Here is a 9,422-nt window from a genome sequence, read left to right as displayed (position 1 = left end):
AAACTTTCTAATCTTTTCAAAATACAAATCACTCCACAACCCTCTCCTATCCAAATCAACTGTTTCTCTCCTCTATCCCCTTTCTCTATCTCGTTTGTTTCTCTCAAGTTTCTCCCAACCAATAGTTCTGCAAATTTCTTCCTTCAATCCCCGATGACTTTGACCTCTCCGCGACAAATAGTTGGGCTTCGAGCGTGACAACATTGCTCTCCGGCGACAACAACTTCGAGTTCTTCATCGTCCATTTTCTTCTTTCACAGGTAAAATTTTATGATTTTTTTTTAGTTATTAACAAAAAGAGAAACTTGAGCCAACTTCTCTTCTAGTATTGGTTAACAATTTCAATATTTGTTACTTAAATTTGAAATGAGGGCCGAAGAAAAACTTAATTTCTTGTATTTCTTATTTTTCTCTTCTCTTTCTGGAGTGAAAGATGATTTTTTTGTTGTTACTGTAGTTCTTGTTGTCGAACTGTTGATTCGATTTATTGGTGTCTGTTGAGTTATCTGAAGTTTGATTTTTGTTCTTTGTGTTTGTACAAACAAAACAATAATTTTGGTGTTTTTGATCACTATTGATGTTCTTGGCGTCTATGTTGTGTTGTATTGTATTGGTGTTGCTGGGTTGATTTGTTGTTGTTCTTGGTAAAACTGGTGTAGTTGATATTAAATGGTGATATTGTTGTTGTTCTATTAAACAAAATCTTACTACTATTTTTTTTACTACAACAACTGAACCATCTGATGCAACAACCGAACTATCTGATGCAACATATGAATCATCTGATGCAACAACTGAATCATCTGATCCAATAGATGAATAATCTGTTGTTTGAAATCCTATCAACTATTCCAATAGGAAGATATTTCCAAGACTTTATCTATTGCGACAGATGACACTTCTGTTGGAAGAAATCTAAATAATATTGACAGTTGATCTGTTGCACAAATCAGTCATCTATTTCAACAAATGAGTGATCTATTGAAAGAAATTACAATAATATAAGAATTTTTTTTATTATTTATATATTGCAACAGCTGAATCATCCGTTGCAACAGATGACCAATCTATTGTTTGAAATCCTATCAACTATTCCAACAGGACCAAGACTTTGATTTCTCCCAACAGATAATTTATCTGTTGCGACAAATGATGCTTCAATTATAATTTTTTTTTTCTATTATTTTTAGATAATGTGGCTCCTAAAAGAAAAGAAACCGAATCAAGTCCAAGTAAAGGAACAAGTGAAGCAGTTAGGCTACATCCACCACTCTATGAGCTTGCTTTACAAGCGTTATCTCAATCAGAAGCAGAAGATAAGGAATATGGGGATGAGGAATGTTTCAAAGGAAATGATCCAAATGCTAATAGACCATCCATTAAAGAGTTGGTCAAAACCTTCAGCACTGATAGTTATCCTATGAGAATGTAGTACGATGGTGCCACAGATTTAACTGGTGATTTCGTGGTTAATTCAGTCATGGAAAATTTTTTTAACTCATTTAGAAAAATACTTCGAGAACAAGAATTGGATGCTTATTTTAGGAACAACTACTTTGGGCAATATCTTGATTTATTGGATGACAATAATGCTCGTTTTCAAATAAAAATGGTATATGATCTTCTCAAACCTAAGTTTATGTATGAAAATAAAGATAAGATGGATGAGGTGTGGATAAATTATTATGGCATGCCTATTTGTTTTGATTGGAAGGAGTTTGTCATAGTTACTAGACTAAAATGTTACCCTCCTTCTCATCACATACCTGTTCTAACCCAAACAAAGCATCCTGTACACCCAAAAAAGGCAAAGGCAAATCAATTAACGGTGATAACTTGGTGTCCCTTATTGGTCCAAGCTTCAAAAATAAAAATCTGATAGAAGCGTTGAAAGGTAAACGACTTTCAAAGAAGCACAAGTAATCATTGTGCTTGGTTTGGTTTGTACATAATATTCTTTGGTGAAAGACGTTAACAACAACATACCACTCATTTTAATAAATCTCTCTGAGGATCTTGAGACATTTAACAGTTATCCTTGGGGTTATGAAAGCTTCAAAATGACTTTCAAATAGTTGTTGACTCCGTTAACACCAAAGACAGTCAACTTATATGGCTTTCCATGGGCTTTCATGGTAATTTTTTTTTGTTTAACTTTGAATTTTATTAATAATCAACATTTGATGGACCAACCCATCTTACAATGAAAAAATAGCCCATTACTATTCTTAACCTGGCCGAACCCGCAATCCATTTATTAACAAATACAAAGTGTAGGGTTTCTAAAAAGGACTAGTTTCTTAATCCTAAAAGTATATCCGCCTCCTTCATCATTGATGTGTCCTTTCTCTACTTCAAGATTCAAGTTGTTACTGCTTTGAGATCTTAATACTGAGCCTTCTTCATAGAAGCAAGTACTCCTTTCTTTCGCAGCTTTACTGTAACTAGCTGAACATCGATATTGCTTGTGTTGCAGCTTCATTCTCCATAAAATGAGATAAATGATATATATTTGGTCAACTAAGATGGATCCTGTCTTCTGATTAAAGCTATAATAGCCAAGTATGTTTCCCTCTTCTTGTCTTCTTTTGTTGTTTCCAGATCTACTTGACGTATATTTTCTATGCCTTACTTGTCCTCCGTAGATGTAGAAAAGATGATGAAAAAGAGTTGATTGGCCCCACAATTGTTCAGATCTCCTTCTTCCTCTCAAGTGTATTTTTCTCCATCTGGCCCATCGATCATTTTTTGTTGCTGATATTCCTTTGTGCTGGCTATAATAGCTTAGAATCAATACCTTGACTGCTAACAATTGTATATAAATTAAATATAACCTTTTCAGTATAAGTTTCCTGCCCCTCTTTATCCCTTGACTTATATGATTCTCAAGTATGGATTCTGCCATTTATCACTGTTTAGGATAGCTTTACCTCTGCTCTGTAGCTGTTGGTAATTTGTAATGGTAAAAGCACCTGCATCTATGGCTAAATTTACTAAATAATCTACCAATTGGTTCCCCTCCCTGTATATGTGTTGGTACTGTACTTGCTTATTTTTCATGAATTTGTGGATTTGTTTGACTATGTATGCTATATTCCACGGTCAAGGCCAATCACCTGTTAGTATCTTCTGCATGAGTAAAGAATCCATCTAAAAAATAATCTTATTATGCTGAGATTTTGTACCATGCTTAGCTGCATAGAAGATTGCATAAGCCTCTGTTTGCATACTATTAGCATGATACTGTGGTTCTACTTTAGCAAATAAGACATCTCCTTTCTTATCCCTCAAGTAAAATACATATGAGTTTTCTTCATCTTCACCTCCAACTGCTCCATCTGTGTTGTACTTCACCCATCCCTCCTCTGGTGCTTTCCATAAAACTTTAATAGCCTTAAATTTCATTTTTAACTTGCCCATCTCCTTATTATATTTGGCCATTCATTTGGAAAATCCAGCTCTGGCTTTCTGACCTTCAACAATATTCTCAGGTTTCTTGTAACATTGTATATTATCCTCAATCCTAAAATGTCCTTGTTTTCATGTTTCTTCCTATTCCTTCTCCTCTACAATTCTCATAGAATAATGCTAGGCATAGCAAGATAGTATAGTTGTTTCCTCTCTTTTACTTCAGCATTCCACCAACTTAATATTGTTCCTCTCAGGGTCAATTATTAAATAGTAATTCCTACAAAGGAAGAAAAGTAGGACCAGGTCCTGTTAGCATAAAAAGAATTCCTGAAGACATATGTCATTGTCTCCACTGCAGGTTCTTCACAACATCAACACTTTGAAGGGCCATGCAGTCCAAATCTCCTTGTTGTATCATCTACTGGAACTCTCCTTCTCCATAACTTCCACATGAAAAAATATATCTTGAAAGACAAGCCTTTCACTCATATCCTCTTGAATGTATTCTCAATACTTTCCCTATTCCTTATATAATTCCAAGCTAATTTCACTGTAAACAGACCTTTACATTCAATACTCCATATTAGCTAGTCTTTCCCTTCTTCTGATGAAGGTATCGCCTTCTTAAGAATATGATCTGCTATCTCCTTTGTGAATAATGTTCTAATCAGCTATTTATCCCAGTTTTCTTCTCTTACCAGATCCTTTACCTGCTTATACTTTTCTTGCTCTTCTTGTCCTCCTTCCATTATAGAAAAAAGATCATCTTGCCCAGTCTAATTATCTAACCAAATATCAGAATTTCCTTGATTCAGCTGCCATATAATGAGATGTTCCAGATTTAGCTGCCATATAATGAGATGTTCCACCAGATCCCTAGCAATAAGCATTTTCTTCTACACTTGAGATCCACCTTCACCAGTTTTCCACATGACTATTTTTGGGTGCTCTTTCTTGCAATATTTATTAAACATGTAATCCTTCCACAATGACTCTGTGGTCCTGAAGTTCTACCAAAGCTTGCAAAATAATGCCATAGAGATATCACCAATTCTTCTAAAATCCAAGCCACCTTCATCTTGTGGTAAACATACTGTTTTCCATTTTACCCAATGTTTTCCCTTTTCTCCAATTTTACTACTACAAAAAAATTGATCTAGCATTTTTTGGATAGTATTCAACACATTAAAGGGAGGATTCATTACTGATAAGCAATGTATAGGGATACTTTGCAAAATATGTTTGATCAATACTGCCCTTCCTCCATAAAATATCAATTTTCCTTTCCAAGACTGCATCTTACAAGCAATTTTATTCAGTAATTGCTGATAATAATCCTTCTTCCTTCTCATATAAAAGATTGGACAACCTAAATATATGAAAGGAAAATGTCTTCTCATGATGCCAGTAGCTATCTCTGCGATAATCCCTACTCTATTGGACCCTTGTGTAAATAAATTGCACTCTTTTCCTTATTTATCTTTTGCCCAAAGACTTCCTTATATTTATCCAAAGTAGTAGTGACTAGTTACAAAGTCTTCACCTCTGTTTTGTATAGAATTATCATATCATCTGCAAATGCCTGATGATTCAGTTTTGGACTTCCACTTGGCATTCCAAAATATTTAAAATCCTTATTATGCATCAGCTTTTTAAATGACCTTAACAATACCTCTGCAGCTATGGTGAACAAAGTTTGTGACAATGAATCCCTTTGTTTCAATCCTCTTGTTGACCTAAAAAATACTTTTGGTTGACCATTCAAAATTATTGACCATTTAATTTTTATTAAATAATGTTTTTGATTTATTGGCATTATTTTATAGGCTTGGGCATTTGAAGTCATTCCTTATTTAAGACAACGCATGAACTACCAGGAAGATGTTTCATGTCCAAGAATTCTGAGATGGTTATCGGCCAAAATCGATAAAAAAGAAAAATTTCTTGATCTCTTCACCCCCTGAAGGAAGTAGTAAATCTAATTCTAATTAAATTTTTGTTTTACTTAATGATTTTTTAAATGATTTAATCATTATTCTAATATATATACTCATTTATTTTAGATTGTGCATCAGTGGCTTGTTCCGATCAATCGAGAGTTGAAGATGTCATATTTATTACTTTATGGTCTGTGCAAACTTTATTGGAACCTATGGTCATCGATAGAATAAATAAGAAATTGTTTAGAACAACAACCATCACAAGAAAAATAATTTTGAAGGGTGGGCTTTTTGTTGCTGATGGTGTTAGTGGTGATGGAGTTATTGGTGGTGGTAGTGGTGTTGTTGTTGGGGTTAATGATGCTCCTCTTGCAGTTTTTGAAACAACAAACCATTATGTTTATGATTATACTGGTTTTAGAGCTTTTTTCCCTCCTAGCGAATGTTTTACATGCAAATGTCAAGGCTGCAAGGCAAGTGATTAATGCTATTAATGCATTAACTGCTTCTGTAAAGGAATTGACATCTAAGAGGGGTGTCATTCCATCAAAGAGGATTTCATATCCATACACTCCATTAGATATTAAGGCGGCTAAGAGAAGGAGGAAAGAAATTTTCAAGACATCATCAAGCATCAAAAAAAGCAAAATTAAAACTCCTCTGTCTCTGTCTTACACTTTTGATCAATGTACAAAGGCCACGGGAGAGCAGCATGAGTTGAAGAAAGTGAATATATATCACCTGTTCTAACAAACAAACTGATTACATATCTGTTGCAACAGATGACATATCTGCTGAAAATTATCAAACAGATATATACATCTGTTGCAATAGTAGACTAACTTGTTGCATCAAACGCATCATCTATTGCAACATATATCTCTTCTGTTTTAGAAAATCAAATAATTCTTTCTATTTTTTTAAATTTGTAACAACAGATTACCTATCTGCTGTAACAGATGGGCCATCATTGGGACTGACTTCCTACTATTTTAGTTTGTCCAAATAGATGAGTCATATGTTGCAATAGATGGGTCATCTGTTGAAAATTATCATACACGTCTTCCTCCTATTTTGATTTATCCCAACAGATGATCCATCAATTTTAGAATATGACTCATTTATTTGGACAAATTAAAATAGGAAGAAGACCTGTTTGATTTGCTAAAACAAATGAGTTAGTATCTCTGTGATTAGCATTGACAATTCTGGCTTTTTAGGTGGATGCCATAGTAGAAGCTACTGCTGAACAACATAATATAACGGTTGGTAATCCATTAACTACTTCCAAAGATGAAAAAGTAATGTCTGTCAGTCCGGAAGAATGGAAGAATTACCCATTTAAAGGGTTCAACATCTTGGACGAGGCTCCAAAAATCTAGTAAAGTTGATCGACGACTATTCAGAATAGATTGCCCATGGGCTATTAAAGCTTCATGCCGGGAGGTACATAAACCATTTTTAAAGATATTGATTTATACAATTCTTGTTATAAAAACATGACATTAACACATATAAATCATGCAGAAAATAAAATGACGAACACTACAAACTGAACAAATTGGGTCTTGGTTCTTATATTTTTAACTTTGTTATTGCACATCCTAGAATGAAGAATTGGTTCTATTTGATTTCATAGTCTCAAACTTACTGGAATGATGAGGTTTAAATGCCATACATCTTACTATTAGTACTTTATTTAATTGTATCTGTGTATTAATTTTACTGTCACGCAATCTAAAATATTTAATTTGATTATATATGCAGCACATCAATGCCATTTTTTAATACTTTTAAAAGAAGGCCAAGTTGTAAACACAAGAACAATATAGATACGCGACAGAAAATTATTTATACAAAGTTTACATTAATAATGTCTACGGTAGGTATTGTCAGCAACTAGAAGTTTCCCAAAATGAGAAATGCTTAATCAATATCATCAAAGGTTTTAGCATTCCAGCTGGCGTACCTTGGCATTCGATTAATAAAGTGTACATCCCAATCAATTGCAGTGATGTCGGGAAGGATACATTCTCAACCATCGTCTGAGATACAGAAGCTGGCTAAAATATTGCCTACTTGATGTAAGTGGCTTTTTGAACCAAAAGGTTCGTACTGATTGATTGACGATTGAAGCATACCGAGATAAAATGGGAAATTCATTTGATGTAAAATATGTTGAAAAAATTGCTCAACAACTCATTGGTATCCTGTAAATATCAATCAAATATCATGATTTAGTTTCAGTTCATAAATTTCACAACACTTACATTAATTGTAAGATATAGATTATTTGATTTCTACAAACGCAGGAATTGCAGTCTTTTTGTTGTCGCTTACACCAAGTATTTGAGTGATGGATTACATGTACCAAATAATGAACTTGATTTCGGATTACTCCATAAAAGATATGCTAATCTTTTATGGAAATACAGAGAAGCGAAATCTCAGAAACCGTACGCAAGAGACATTAAAGATCCACGATGACCAAAGCCAAATTCTATAGCATCGGATGAAGAACAACTTGTCCATATTGAGTAGATATTTACAACGTGAGTATGTCAAAGTAATAACCTCTCCTTAGGAATTGTTGGCACCAAAACTTAAATTGTTGAGTAGATTATCTGTACCCATAATAATTTTCTTACATTTCATTTATTTATTGATTTATTTTATGTAATTTCTGAAGGCTTTGATTTATTTTATTTTGTCTATGTTATCTTTAGATTTAAACTTATTAATTGAAATGGAATACTAGAGTCGAATATTGCAACAGATAATGTATCTGTTGCAACAGACAACATATCTGTTGGAAATTATCAAACAAATTTAGACATATGTTGCAACATGTAGGTCATCTATTGGAAATTATCAAATAGGTCTTCCTACTGTTTTGATTTATTTCAATGAATGTTGACACTCAATTTTGACCTTTCGATACCCCTTTTAGGCTGCTATTTTATCAAAATTATTAGTTTCTAACATTAATATTTTTCTTACAGATTATTTTGATATCAAATAAATACTGATGTGTCACATTCATGATTCAAAAGTATACAAAATTATTTTATTACTTTTATCATCATTTTTTTATGATTTATTAGTTTAATATAACATTTCACACAATTTTATTAATTAAATCATTTTTTGTGAATATGCACACTCATATCTACAAATACATTGTCTATTATTATTATTATTATTATTATTATTATTATTATTATTATTATTAAACTAACAACCATTTTTAAACCTTATTTACTAACTCAATTTTGCCAATTTATAATAATTTTAGCCTAATTTTATCAAATTTATTACATTTTTAGCCCAAATTGTGTCTAATTGGACTCTATTAAATTTTTTATTCAATTTTTGAGTATATTCTTAAACTTTAGATCTCAACTGTTGATTAAATAATCCAACGACTGAGATTAATTTTCTCTTTTCTTTTCTTTTATACCAAACACCCCCCAAACTTTAATTCCATTCCAAAAGATCAGCTGCACTCACAGACACTCTCTCTCTCTACCTTTTCTCTATCTCTATTTTGCTCCATCAACAACCATGGTTACCACCGTCGGTCGGCCACCATGACTGCAGAAGTCGAGCACCACTCCCCTCTCTCCTCTCTATAGCCAAGAAAAACCAGTAGCCGCCATGCTAACAACAATAGTTGCCACGTCAGTAGCAGCCGGAGGAACAGCCATGGTTGCCACCGCTGTTTTACCCACTTGGCGAAACGGACGTACCATCCAACTCTCTTCCTTTCTCTGGCGAACAACCTTCTCCAACCACTTTCTCCTTCTTCCATTTCTCCAACCCTAATTTCAAATTAGATGTTGATTTTATTTATATGCTTTCCTATTGATCAATTGTTGTAAAGAGTTTATCATGCGCTATGGATTTGGATTTTATATGGCAAACCTGGTTGGCAAACTAGTTGTTATTGTTGTACCCATTAATTGATTCATCCCCCTTATTGGATTTGAAGTCATAGGTTGTAGGTAGAATATTTACCAAGAATATTCAAGTACCAAGAATATTTACCAAGAATATATTCTCAATCATACC

At 33.3% G+C, this 9,422-nt stretch overlaps 1 long non-coding RNA gene across 1 annotated transcript; it reads left to right on the top strand.

Annotated features, from left to right (window-relative positions):
- The first annotated feature begins 2,227 nt into the window (after window positions 1–2,227).
- LOC124898898 lies at window positions 2,228–7,855 on the top strand. The gene is made up of 4 exons (XR_007055790.1): window positions 2,228–2,562; window positions 5,238–5,383; window positions 5,475–6,797; window positions 7,364–7,855. It is a non-coding gene; the product is annotated as an uncharacterized LOC124898898 (long non-coding RNA).
- The last annotated feature ends 1,567 nt before the right edge of the window (window positions 7,856–9,422 follow it).

The sequence above is a fragment of the Capsicum annuum genome, chromosome 5 (genome assembly GCF_002878395.1).
Source record: "Capsicum annuum cultivar UCD-10X-F1 chromosome 5, UCD10Xv1.1, whole genome shotgun sequence".
In the NCBI taxonomy this organism is placed as follows: Eukaryota; Viridiplantae; Streptophyta; class Magnoliopsida; order Solanales; family Solanaceae; genus Capsicum; species Capsicum annuum.
The sequence above is the reverse complement of the archived record's forward strand: the minus strand, read 5'-3'. Positions and strand labels throughout refer to the sequence as shown.